Genomic DNA, 13,970 nt, shown 5'->3' with positions numbered 1-13,970 from the left:
AGAAAAAAAAAGAAAGATTAAGTTGATGCATAATTAAACACAGGATTAAGTAGAAAAAAAAAATCAAACATAGAATTAATGACTAGTGAATATTTTAGCCAGACCAAGAGTCCCTTCCATGTAATATACTTCAGCATAAGTATTTGTCCTCTGCAATGGGTTGACCGTGTCTGGGGCACTAATTTCTGTATTACCTTCTCTCCACAGGCTTGCATTAATCCTACATCACCTCCATGACTCTTGGATAGAGAAAAACTGGTAAAGTATAGGGGATGGCAAGTGTAGGGTCCAAAATCAGCCTGTATCCCCAGCACCACCTCCTCGATGGCTGGTCCAGTTCTGCACCAATAAAGTACAGTCCATGCCAGAAATCCCTTTTTAGCACTGTAAACCATGGAGGAGATGCTTATTATATCTGCTTTGTTCCCTATTTCTATGGTGCCTGTCACCATAGTAACAGCGTACATGGATGAAAAGGTAGGCTAGAAACACCCCAGAATGGTGGGTGGGGACAGGAATATTGGGGAAAGGGCTGTTCACTGATGAAGGAAAGAGAAAAGGCTAAAATTTCTTGTTACAGTGTTATCAGTGCAGTAAGGGACAAAAATAATTGAAAGGATTTCTTTAAAAAAGCAACCACAGAAACACGCCTAGAAATTCAATAAATATCTATGTTTTTAGGAGGTAGATTTGCTAGGCTTCTGAGATTTTAACACTAGATGTATTAAAAAAATCTTAAAGATGCAAATTGAAACCTTTAAACAGCACCCAATTTTGGAAATGACACTCATTCCACACTGTGGATGATTACTACTTAAAATTTTTGGTTATTTTGTAGTACTGAAAGTTGAGACATCTGTTAAGGAAGTGTGGCTGGGAAGATAAGTTACTACTATGAATATTTTTCTGAAAGTGACAAGTTTCTCTTCCAAGTTTCTGCATAAAATGTTCTCAGAGGAAATCACTGGGGTGGGATGGGGGATGACTGTTGTTTGACCGTAAGAGAGCTGCTACCCCTGGGGAAGACAAGACCTTTCACATCTTCGGCCTCTCTCCGTCTGTTTGCTCAGAGACATCTGAAGGCACTGTCAGTTCCCAACCATCCTTTAAAACTAAGACAGGACAAAGTTTTAACTATAAGGAAAGGGAAATCTTCCCATTTCAAGACCTCCATTTCTTCCTTTTGTTTTTTTTCTCTTCTGCCACCTGCCTGGCTCATAATTTTCTAGAACATTTGGGATACTTGGGATGTTATTTTATATTGTGTTTCTGGTCAGGAAAGAGGCAAAGACACACTGGCCACCTAACTACTTGGGGAGGTCTTACTCGATGTCAATAAAAATGGTGCATGTCTTAATCCATGCAGGCTACTGTTAATATAACAAAATACCCTAAGCTGGGTGGGTTATAAATAACACATATTTATTTCTCACAGTTCTAGAGGCTGGGAGGTCCAAGATCAAGCACTGGCAGCCTTGGTGTCTGGTGAGGACATAGATGGTGGCTTATTGCTGCATCTTTACATGGTGGAAGAAGAAAACTAGCTCCTTCCAGCCTCTTTTCTGACACCAAACCCATTCACAAGGGCTCCGTCCTCACAACCCAATCACCTTACAAAAGCTCTCCCTCTTACATCAGCACCTTGAGAGTTAGGTTTCAACACATGAATCTATTTTGCCAGGACACCAACACTCACATCATAGGAGTTGCATATACAAAACCATCAGGAAATACTTTATGAACTAAAATTGCTTCTATATCTTTGTATCTTATATTTGAAATATATCTATGTTTATATTTTATTTAGGCACTAACTAGGTGTGACACTGAAATGGTTTACTTTGCCTTTCTCAGGCTAAATGCCTTATTAGTAAAAAGAAATGACAGGGAGAGGACAGAGGTATGGATTGGGAAAGGGGATTTTAAAGACGATTTTAAGGTATGCTGAAATTGTACATGTGAGTATCTGTGATTTCTGGGAAAGATCCTCTACGTCAGCGGTTCTCAACCTGTGGGTCACAACCCACAGGAACTGTATGAAAGGGCCACAGCATTAGGAAGGTTGAGAACCACTGCTCTAGGACATCTATACAATAAAAAAGCTAAAAATCAACAGGTACTCTCTGTCCTCTCTGCACAACTCCAGAAAATCATGACTTGAGTCAACCTACCCACATCAATTCAAGGCTTGACTTCAGACTCAGATGAGGGTCATATTCAGAACTTCACAGAATGGCCCACTTTAACAGTGCTGTTCCTAACCATTCCATCTAATTCCCACCACTAACCCGTCCCTGGCCCTGCACTCTGCCTTCTTTTTCATCTTATCACTTATATGACATCGTACCTTGCTTCTGCTTCTTGTCTCTCTTCCCTCCTTTAGCATGTATGCTCCATGCACAAAGGACTTTTCTGTTTTCTTTTTTTTTTTTTTTTTGTAGAGACAGGGTTTCACTTTACTGCCCTCGGTAGAGTGCCGTGACCTCACACAGCTCACAGCAACCTCCAACTTCTGGGGCTTAAGCGATTCTCCTGCCTCAGTCTCCCGAGCAGCTGGGACAACAGGCGCCCACCACAACGCCCGGCTATTTTTTTTGTTGCAGTTTGGCCGGGGCCGGGTTTGAACCCACCACCCTCGGTATGTGGGGCCGGCGCCCTGCTCATTGAGCCACAGGCGCCGCCCGACTTTTCTGTTTTCTTATCTGTTAGATTTATTCCCTATGCCAGGGACAAGGTCTGGTGCATATTAAGTGCTCAAAATCTGTTGGTTGGGTGCCGTGACTCATGCTTACAATCCTAGCACTCTGGGAGGCCGCCGGGGGAGGACTGCTTAAGGTCAGGAGTTTGACGCCAGTCCTAACAAGAGTGAGAACCTGTCTCTGCCCAAAAAGAAAAAAAACAAGAAAGAAAAATTAGCTCAGGGGTGGTGGCGCATGCCTGTAGTCCTTGGCTACTGGGGGAGGCTGAGACAGAAAAATTCCTTGAGCCCAGGAGTTTGAGGTTTCAGTGAGCTATGAAGATGCCTCTGCACTCTAGCCTGGGCAACAGGGGAGGAGACTCTGACTCAAAAGAAAAAAACAAATCTGTTGAATGAATAAATGATTTAAAATCCATAAAATCAAGTATGTCAAAAGAAAGACTCAAATACATTATTTTTCTTTTTTAAAATCTAGGGCCTGCTAGGAAAGCTGTGCACTTTACTAAGCATTTTATAAGCACATCTGTCTTAATCTTCATTCTATCACACTAAGGCACATTTCTAAAATAAATACATCTGGGAAAAGGGCACAGGCAGTATACTGTAGAAAAAACCACTTTATCAGGATTCCAGTGCCAGAACTGTCACTGACTGGTTCATTTAGACGAGCCATGAATCCCCGAATAGTTTCTGCATTTGTAGCATGGTGACAATGCTTGCTCCCAGCCATCGCAGGCCAGCAGGAGAACAGGCCTGTTTAAATACTTTCCTATGTTAGAAGTAACAGATGCATAATATAGGTGATGTGGTGGGGGTTCCTGTCAAGGGTTTCTGGAGAGATTTGCCCTAAGCTGTTGGGAGAAGGCAAGGCAGCAGGGCACAGCTGTATAGTGGCCTCTCACACAGGACCACAGCTTCTGGGGACTAGGAGGGCCCAGGGAAAGGCTCCCTCCTCGCCAAGGTGATGGCCAGGTCCGCTCGAAACTGCCCTCTACTCTGCTCCCTTCTGTTGGGAGCATAAGTACTCTGACAGGTATACAGGGGGTGGGGGTGGGGGGTGCAGGCAGAGGTGGGCATCAGAAATGGCCTTTTCAGGAGAAGGATGCTTCAACTGAGTCTTGAAAAAGGGACATGTGTTTGTCAAAAGGATCTCAAATAAAGGGAAGCAACAAAGCCATGGAGTGTGAAGCCACCCCTGGCTACCTAGAACCTTCCTCCTTTATGGTTCAGGCTGGCGTAGGGAGTGCGACTGTGCATGCTGTGTCCATAGCGCATGCGCCAGGGATGTAGCAATGGCAGAGCGGCCAGAGGCAAAGCAGAAGAGCTACAGAAGCCAAAGGAAGACTTTATTATATGGCATACTAAGGAATTTGGACTTGATCTAGTGACAAAGGAAGTGACGGACATTTGCCTGTTAGAAAGATTACTGTCCTGCAGTGTAGGCAAAAAATATTTGGGGCTAGGGGATATGATATGAACAAAGGCACAAACTTACCAGGTAGAGGACAATCAGTAGTGCACCTGGACGGCTCTGGGCAGTCCAGGGGCTGCAGAGGAAGGGTGGTGATGGGAAGAGCCCCAGGATACAGCCTCCAGACAAACTGGTTACTAACTCCAAAAGCAGGAATGTAGGGGAAATGTGGCCAAGAAAGCCCAGAATGAGTCTACAGTTCTTCGGGTATGTAATTGGGTAAATAATACTGCAATTGGCCAAAATATGGAATCTAAAGGTGAATAGCAAGTTTTGAGGATAAGTATCTTCAGTCCATTAACTCCTGGCCCTCATTTGTTCTGTGGCGTAGATAGCATGAATATTATTCTCCCCGTGTTATGCTGAATGGGGCAATTTATTTGCTATCATCTGTAACAGTTTGGGGAAAGTTACTACATACTAGGCTCAAAAGCAGGTAAGTCCTTGCTTTCACAAAACTTATTTTCTGGTGGGGGTGAGGGAGACCGAACATAACAAAGCAAGCAAATAATAAACCAAGGTATGAAAGACTATGATGGGGCCGTGAGTAGAGGGTGTGGGTGAATATCTAAGTAGTTAGGAAAGGTATCTCTGAGATCACATTTGAGCTGACCATTAAGGAAAAGCCAAGTAGCCACAGAATTTATTAGGGAAGAGCCCTCCAGGCAGAGGGAAGAGCAATTGAGAAGATCCTGAGGTAGGAAGGAGCTTGCTTTGTCAGGGAGAGAAATTCCAAATCTCTAGGGCAATTGCTGAGCAGAAGTCCAGGTTACAAGGGTATTCCCGGGAGGGGGAAGGTGAGAGGCTCTAGCACCTTAGGACTCAATGGCAGACCATAAACTTTTGGGGGATAGCCTAGGAACCAGACCACCACTAGGCACAACACTGTACCTCTCAGAAACTGTATTCTGATTGAAGGAAATCAAAATATTTCACCCCAAAATAGACTTCTCTGACATTATTTTGAGATGGCTGTTCAGAGGGCTTGCAAACAGAAGCACACCTGCAAAGCTGTCTTCTTCCGAGGAGATTTGCATCTGCAGAGAAAATCTGCATTGATACAGCAAGGCTTTCTCTGCGGCCCTCCCTGGTCTGGAGCTAGGAAAGATTAAATGAGAGTCTGACACCTCTGAAGTTCTGGAAAAAACATTGCCAGACTGTTCTCTGAGGCCTGCTACCAGTGAGGTTTCGTATAACAGGACTACCTTTACTAGCCCAGTCTCCTCTTTCCTACCTCCCATAACCTGTCTTGCCATCACAACCCGATTTACCACCATACCCTGTTTATGGCCAGGCTGCATCCCCTATTCTTTTTTTTTTTTATTTGTTTGTTTGTTTGTTTTGGTTTTGGCCAGGGCTGGGTTTGAACCCACCACCTCCGGCATATGGGGCTGGCGCCCTACCCCTTTGAGCCACAGGCACTGCCCGGCATCCCCTATTCTTTATGTAACCTCAAGATGGTATGAAAGCATTAACCATCTGGCCATTTCTTTGAGTGTTTTTTTGCATTTTGTATGACTCTCATGCACACATGTGCACACGATAAAATTTGTAAGCTTTTTTTTTCCTGTTAAGCTGTGTATTATCAGTTTATTTTATAGGTTCAAATTCTCAGAATTTGGGGGGAAAATTTAAACTTCCTTACATAATCCACAAATACTTTTGGAAGACAAGTCATTACTCAGTGAAGACTGCCTATTTTGGCACTGAAATAGAGTCAGGAACAAACTCATTTAGTTTTGCCTAGAGAGATGAACTTAAAAATCTCTAGATGTACAGAATTCACAATTCATCTTGCATTTATCCACTCAGAGCAAGAACCGACCTGCACAGCAATGGCTGATGCTTTGCCCTGAGGCTTCGCCATGCCATGCCATTGGAAGCTGCCTGGAAGCAGAGCCTCCCCTGCTATCCTCCAAGGCGTTACATGGGGATTAGAGAGGCAGCAGTAAGCCACAGGCTCCCCCAGTAGCTCAGCAGGACAGGGCAAGCAGAAATGGTACCCCTGCCAGGCTGGGCTTCTCTCCATGCAAAACTGAAAGCCACGAGGGCCTGGACAGTGGGGCTGCCCAGTGACCATGTGAGAGGCCATCCTAGGAAAGTGGTTCGGCCAGCCCTGTGGAACAAACTGCCACGCCACCTCCCACCCTGTGGTCATTTTTCCACTACTGCTTTAAGTGCTACCAATTATTCTGCCAACAGTCTTCCTCCATTCAGCCACATGGATTCAACTTCCACTTGCTAGGGGAGATATCGCTCAGCCCTCTGACCCTCTCTGAAGAGATCCTATTTTACTGTCCCCTTCCTCAGATGCATCTGCTTGGTCTCCATGCAATACTGGTATTTAAAGTTTGCTGGCATAGCCCAAATAAACTGTAGAAGGATTAAATTATTCCTGAATCATGTAGCCCTTTTCAGAGTATCACACTGAGAAGTTATATATTATATTCACTTATTTTAAAGGTGGCTCCAAACATTATGAAATACCTCCTTTGGAATGGGCAGGGAACTTCTGGCACATTCTGGTCCCTGCCTAGGGCAGACTCATCCCCTGTCTGAGCTCATTTCAAATTGCACTCCTCCTCCCTACTACCTCAGTCCACCATCCAACTTTTTGTTCCTAAAGTCACCATTCGGGCTCAGGCCAGAAGACATTTGCATATGCTTTTACAGAGGCTTCTTGTCTCCTTTCTAACAACTTTCACAAAGGCAATTTTTCATTCCCTTTCAGTGATTGATTCACCTGTCTCCCCCAGTAAGGTCCTAGATCTCCAACACAGCAGGGATCATAAACAGTTTTGCTTACTGTTGTTGCATCCCCAGAACCTGCATAGTGCCTGGCACAAGATAGGCGCTTAATAAATAGATGCTGAAAAAGAACTACAAAATAAATTAAATGGTCATAACCTTCAGCTTCGAAGTGCACATCTGTCTAAAAACATTTAAGTCAAGGCTGGGGAAGGTTAAGGCTTAGCTATTCTATTTTTGATCAAAAAATAATAGGAAAAGTTTTGTGGTTATTTGAGTGATAAATTGATTTTAGAGACCATTCTAAAAAGTTTGATTACTAAGAAGTTAACAATGTCATTTGGGTATATACAGAGATAACCAATTTTAAAACATCTTTTTTCCCTTTTTTAAATAGGACAAGAGTTGATTTTGGAAAGGCCTACCCAGGTTAAGCCAAAAACAAAAACTACCACTTGCTTTATCAGGTACAGTATTAAGCACTTTAGATACTTTTTTTCCCCCAGTTAATCCTCATATTTGACTACTACTGCAGTTTACAGATAAGAAAATTGAGAAAGAGGCCATGGTTGCCTACTAAGTGGCAGAGCCAGAAATGGTATCCATGTCTGTTTGACTTCCTAAGCCATGTTTTCAACCTAAGCTATGTTTTAAAGCTAGAAAATAAATGCTGACCTTGAGTAATAACGTGTTGCTCTCTGCCACTCAGATACCCCCCCTCCCTTTCAAGTACACAGTCGAACACAGCAGTCTGCCCGCCATGTTGGGCAAACGCCTGAGTATTTAAAATAGGATTTGGAGGCCAATGATGTGGCAGCAGAGAAACTAGACAATCAAGGGGAAGGACTGAGGAAGAGTATAAAGTAACTTTTACTGAAAACTTGTTTCCTACAAGATACTGTATTACTTTATTATATAATACTTCTCTTAATCCTAAAAATCTATGATAGTTATTATCAGTCAAGAAAAAAAGAGATTTAGAATAGTTGTATACTTATATACCCCCAAGTTAATTTTCTCCTTTTTCCCTAAGGGTATGAAAACCTTTCCCCCTTTTCTTAGTTGTGACTCAGACTGTGGAATAAGAACAATTTCTCAGAATCTAGTCCAGCAAGGTGAGGTTTTATCACTAAGTTCTGGGCAATGAGAAATAACAAGAAGTATATGACAGTACCCAGGAAATTCCTTAGAGGACCCTGGGCTCTTGCCTTTTCATTCCTCCTTTTTCCCCTCCTTTCCACTACTTGTAACTGGGATGTTATGGCTGAAGCTCCATCTTGGGTCATGTGATCAAGGGCCTCATTTTATGCACGGTAGATCCAAAACGTGGCATCAGCCTAGTTCTCATAAAACTGTAGATTACACCAGCCCTAGATTGCCTCTTTCTAAATTTCTTTTTAATATGAAAAAGAAACAAATATCCCTTTGATTAAGCCACTGTTCTTTTCAGGTTCTGTAACTGGTAGCTAATCGTAATTAATCCAGCAACTCACAAAAAGCAATCGTATAATTTAAGCCCAGGCCCATCAGTCTACAAAGTTCATGCTCTTAGATAAAATCCTGAAGAACATTTGCTTATCATTTGGAATAGATTTTGAAACCAAAAAAAAAAAAAAAAGGCATTTCAAAATGCTGAAAATGAATTTGACAGAAGAAGGAAGGTTCAAAATGCTCTCAAATTTGCACACCTAAGAAAGAATCAAAAAGTTACTTGCCAGTTTAGAATCTGGTCTTCATCAGGGATGGGCAGAGGAAGATTTCAGCACCTGCATGGAGCTAGAGACAGAAAAGAAATGGAAGCTGTGCTTGGATAGCTTTTGTGAAAAAAACTGTGCGTTTGTGGAAGAGTGGGCATTGCAGAATGAAGCCATGGGAATGGCCACAGGATGACACCGACAAGAAGAAAGAATCTAAAGGGACTCTGAAATCAAAGAAGCAATAGATGACATTCAAATATACATAGCCTGAAAAGAAACAAGCAGAATCACATGACCCATATCAAAAACAGCATAAAAGTCAAGAAGACAAAAAGGAAAGATCAAGGTTGAAGTCCTGACAACTCATTTTTATTCATTTCCTTTTCCTCTGGTTCACAGCAGCACTGAAGGAGTAAATTTAAATTGTGTGGCAATTGAGTAGAATCCTAAATGAAGGCAAGTCACAGAACAGGGAGTTTATTATTACCCTTTGTTTAATTTCCAAATGAACAACAGTGATAAAAACTTAGGAGAGAGACAAGGGATTGCAGTGAGGCCTAAATTTATTTAAGATCAATCTTAATGGTCTGAAAAAGAGAAATAGGCTGCTAAAGGCATTACTTTAAAAACCACAGAAGGTAAGTCATAATAAAGGCATGTAGGTAGTTTAGAAAATACAAATGGGAAATAAAATGAAAGTAGGCAACAACAATAAAGGAAAAGGCAGCTACATGAAAACAGACATGAAACAAATTAGAAGGCATTTTACTATAGTTAAATAAAATCTCCATTGTAAGTGGGCCTCCCAAATTCCTTCTGGTCACAGTTTTAAACTGTCTGCTGGTGTATCCAGTACTCTGGGAGTGAGGACAACAGTGGGGCAGACATGCTATACGCACAGCTACAAATCATTCCAGCAAACGTGGAGGAATATGATCAAATCAGAATGCTTTAGCTTCTGATAATGTCAGTATGGTAGAAGGATGCTGGAAACAAAAATAGAAATAAAATTAGAAAATTCAACTTCGGAGACATTAAATGGAAATCAGTGATTGGATTAAACAAGCCATTTTTGTATGGGTAGTAAAAAAAAAAAATCAAAAAGGAACATAAAACACTCAGATACTATTGAAGTGATTTGAAAACTGAAAAAAAAATTATAAATGAAGCTGGCTAAAGCAAGAAAACCAAACCAACCAACCAAACAACAACAACAACAAAAAAAAACAAACCAACAAACTTCAGACCAGTGCAGTCTCAAAAAAAAAAAAACTTGGAGGACCTGGTAGGCTTATAGATTAGGGTGCCTTTCTATTTTAATGAATGTTAGTGTTTTCATTCGGATAATTCTAAAAATTGAAAACAGCAATCCAGGAGTTGCGCCTGTGTTTCAGTGGGTAGGGCGCCGGCCCCATATACTGAGGGTGATGGGTTCAAACTCAGCCCTGACCAAACTGCAACAAAAAAAAAAAAAAAAAAAGAAAGAAAGAAAGAAAAAGAAACAGCAATCGAGAATGGTGATCAGTGGTAGGCAACAGGCTTAAAAAAGTAAATCTCAACTAGTCAAACAAAGTCACTCAAAATGTGAAAATATTCATGTTAGACTGAACAAGTTGAAAGATCTTTCAAAGAATAGTAAACTTAATTCTAATAGGCAAATTAATAAAAATTTTGTGTACTAAATTTTGTAACTGTACACTCGATGATAACTTTGCCCCCATTCTCCACCTGAATAAAGAGCCCTGTTTTTAGTTTAGCAAAATATCTGATGTGTTAGGGCTTATATTTTTAAATCACACAGGCCCAATTACCAGGAGTTTGGTTGTCATTTTATATTCTCTTCATAAAGCTGCTGATTAACAAGTCAGGGGCAAAAAAAGTCACCTAGGCACTCAGCTCAAAGAAGGTTTTGGGTTCTTAGGGAGGTATAACCTGTACACATGGCCAGGTCCTGGTATTAAGTAATTATATTGCAATTTGACTTCTTTTCCATGCTCAGTCCTACTCTTAGGGAGACAGAACAGTTTGATAAAGATACATCCTAATTATCCTCTTCTTAACATACACATAACAAATTGACTATTTTAATTTGGTTACATGTTTACCATTTACAATTTTCATACCAGTATCTTTTTACAGTGGAATTTCTTTAAGTGTTTAGGCAAGGTGAATTTATTCAAGAAAGTTCACACACGGGTCTTGTTTTTAAATTTGGGTTTGTCCTTTGGCGGGCAGTCTTTCCAACCACAAAGAAAAGTCTTCCACAAATGTCATCTGACCAAAAGCAACCTATGGACTTTGGAGAGTCAGTTGAGGACACAGATTAACGAGCCAACACAAAGCCTGCTCCCTTCTGACCTCTCGGCACCTGCTTGCTCAACTGCAGCCAGGAGGAAACTCTTGGGTCTCCTCTTTAAATGGGGCACTGGTTGCCCCCTTCTCTTTCAAACACATCAACGCCCAATACTACCACCAAATTGCAAGCGAACGAGTATCCGAGAGCAGCATACAACGTTTCCTGGAATGCTTCCCAACAAACAGCTCTAGGGCAGGGGGCAAAGGGGAGCAAATACACCAGGACACCCTCCGGGGAGTTCCGCTCACCTGCAGCGCGCCTCCAGCCAGGGAAAGCGCAGTCCTTCCCCCGCCCCACCCCGAGGACTGACCCGCCCAGACCGCTGGGGTGGAGAGAGACCACCTTGGCGCGGCCGCCCACTCCTCTCGCCCCCAATGACCCCCGTACACCAGAGGGGTCTTCTCATGGCACCGCTCCCTCTCCCGCGGGCGACAGAGAGCCGCGAAGCCGCCACTCATCCCTCCAGCCGTTCCGCCACCCTGCAGCCTGGTTCGCAGGTGAGGCGTGGACAGGTAACCGCACCTGCTCCGCCAACCCCACCTGCTGCGTCCCCTCACTCGGTCCTCCTCCAGCTCCTCCACCTCGACCGGCTCCTCCTCCTCCAGCCCGGGTGTCGCACTCCGACCTACCCGCGCGACTCCGGCGCTGGGCGTGGGCGCTCCCCGCGGCGGGCTCCCGCGCCTCTCCGGGCGCGCCGGCGGCGGCCCCGCGCCCGCACTTCCCGGGCTGCGGGCTGCCGCGGGCTCAGCGGGAAGCCCCGGCGCTGTCCGGCTCACCGCCTCCGACCGGCTCCATTGTGACGCGGCGCGTTCCGCTGGCCAATGAGCGCGCAGCGGCGCGAACCGCTGACTAAGTCCGCGGGTGGAGGGGGCGGGGACGGGGCGGGGCCAGGGGCGGAGGGGGCGGTGCTAGCAGTGGCCGAGGAGAAGGAGGAGGAAGAGGAGGAACGGGCTGGGTCCGCGGCGGTAGCTGCTTCTGTGAATTTTTCAGCTTCCTGGGCCCGAGTGTTTGCCCAGCTTGGGGACTGCGGGAGCCGGTGACTCACCTCTCGCTGCTGGAAACAAAGCGCAGCTGCCATGTCCTGGAGCGGGCCATGTGGCCGCCCCGGCCCCCTCGTTCAGCTTCGGGTCGGCAGGCAGCAGCGCACGGCCACACATCCTGCTGGGGAGCTGGAGAGAACCCGGCTGTGTTCCAGAAACCCGAGGCAGAGGGGCTTAGGGCTGCCGCGTGAGCGCACCCGGCTCGTGACTTCGGCTGCACGCCGCGTGGGGGGCCCCCGCCTTCTCACGTGTGCGCCCCTGAGTAACTTCCATTGCGCGCGTTGGGCCCGGAGGGAAGGGCCCTACCTTCTTAGAGTGCACACTGGAGTCCCTTCACCTTCTTTACCTTGCTTGCTTAGAAAGGTTGCAGAGCCCAGCCCCGGCGTGGAGGGTTTACAGTTGTACTAGGTACCAACTAAGCGGCTTAAGTTAGATTCTGGGCCTCCAGTAGCCTCCGCTTCCCTCTAACGTCCTTATCCTCAGGATGGGGAGGGGACCACGTGGGGAGGAGCTGCTCCTCTACACAGAACCTGCGTTTTATTGCTAATCAAGTCCACCCCATCTGCTCCCCTGCTTCCCTCCCAAGTGTCCCTGCATTTGGAGACCAACAATATTCCTTAGGAAACAAAAAATTAATCCAAATCCAAGAACTTGGGAGACCTAAGTATGTTTATCATCCCGCTGCCCTGGCCATTACGTCCAGCACAATGATTCAATTAGGTAAGATTTATATCTTGTAGTTGCTATGACGATCATATCTCCATTAAAGAAAGAAAAACAACTTTGTACAGGCATCTCCCAAAGGAATAAAATGAAGCCTATAACAGACTTGGCATTTGGGGTATCAAATCGATTTGTGTAAATGGAAAAATGGACTGCTGAATTGTGTTTCACAGAGACCGTTCAGATCAGGATTACAATTTGAATCGCCCTGAAAGGGAATTAAAAGGCTGTCTTTGTGTCACTGCTCTGTTCTTTCCTTGTCCACTCAGTCCATTCTGAGATGGCAGCTGTCTTCTTCCTGAGTCTTGGAGGAAAAACTGAAACAGCATTCCTTCATTGGTCATTCAACAAGTTTTTGTGAATTTATGTAGTGTGTCACAATGTGCACAAACTCAAACAGTCTAATTTAGATTTGAGTTTGGGTCTCAAACCGTTTGCCACCCTGAGAGTGAGAGAAAGAAATTATGCAATAGTGAGAAAAGGAAAAAAGCCAGTGCCATAGGAAACACAGATTATAAAGTCATGACGTTAAACTTGAAAATATCCCATTTTGCATCCATATCTTTAAATGTTTGGAACGTTTGGATAATTCATCTGTCACAGCAATATTACTGTGTGACTAAGTAGTTACTTCTTTAGAGTCTGTCTTTTCATCTGTAAAATAGGGATTTGTAATTAGACAATTGGTTAAGATTATAATTCCAGTGATGATATGAATTAAAAAGTGACTTCTATGCTTAGTAACCCAAATTACTGTTAGCAGGAAGTTAGAGTCATCAAGTTCATTCAAACTGTATTAGTTTGGGGTAAATCTCAGATAGGTAGCTTGAAAATGTGCTTGTCATTCTTTTTTTCCAATACTTGTTAATGCAATTGCCCTCCATGGGAGCAAGCTTTAACGACACTGGAGAGAGAGGAGTTCTAGATTTGAGATATTCCATCCAGGAATCTCCTTTCTGGAATGTGAGCATCAAATATATGTTTCTCTCATTCTTCCTAATACAACATGTCATATAAATTCCTGCCTGGATTACAATGAAGACAAAGATGAATAACCTCAAATGCTTTCTTGAAGATTTTTTAAAATACTATGTAGATAATATGTGTCCATAAAGAGAGTATTTAGTGACTAGAAATGTTTGACATTCCAGGGTAGGCCTTGTAATAAATATATACTCAAAAAAAGCTGTTTGAGTTTTTATATCTGTGCCAAATTTTTCAATTATTTTTCATCATA

At 43.7% G+C, this 13,970-nt stretch overlaps 1 protein-coding gene across 10 annotated transcripts in view; it reads right to left on the bottom strand.

Annotated features, from left to right (window-relative positions):
• The window catches only part of LRRC8B (leucine rich repeat containing 8 VRAC subunit B), a 70,005-nt gene extending 56,758 nt beyond the window's left edge, over positions 1-13,247 (bottom strand). For 4 of the 10 annotated variants that reach the window (XR_008380120.1, XR_008380118.1, XR_008380117.1 and 1 more), the window contains exon 1: positions 11,600-11,736. The gene's annotated coding sequence lies outside the window, so the exon portion shown is untranslated. Of the gene's footprint in view, positions 1-194; positions 216-11,492; positions 11,737-12,015 lie in introns of those variants that run through there. The other 6 variants (XM_053591155.1, XM_053591158.1, XM_053591154.1 and 3 more) reach the window with 6 other exon arrangements.
• Positions 13,248-13,970: the final 723 nt, after the last annotated feature.

Source organism: Nycticebus coucang, chromosome 5 (assembly GCF_027406575.1).
Source record: "Nycticebus coucang isolate mNycCou1 chromosome 5, mNycCou1.pri, whole genome shotgun sequence".
NCBI classification, from domain to species: domain Eukaryota; kingdom Metazoa; phylum Chordata; class Mammalia; order Primates; family Lorisidae; genus Nycticebus; species Nycticebus coucang.
Note: the sequence above shows the minus strand (reverse complement) of the source record. Positions and strands in the feature narration are given on the sequence as shown.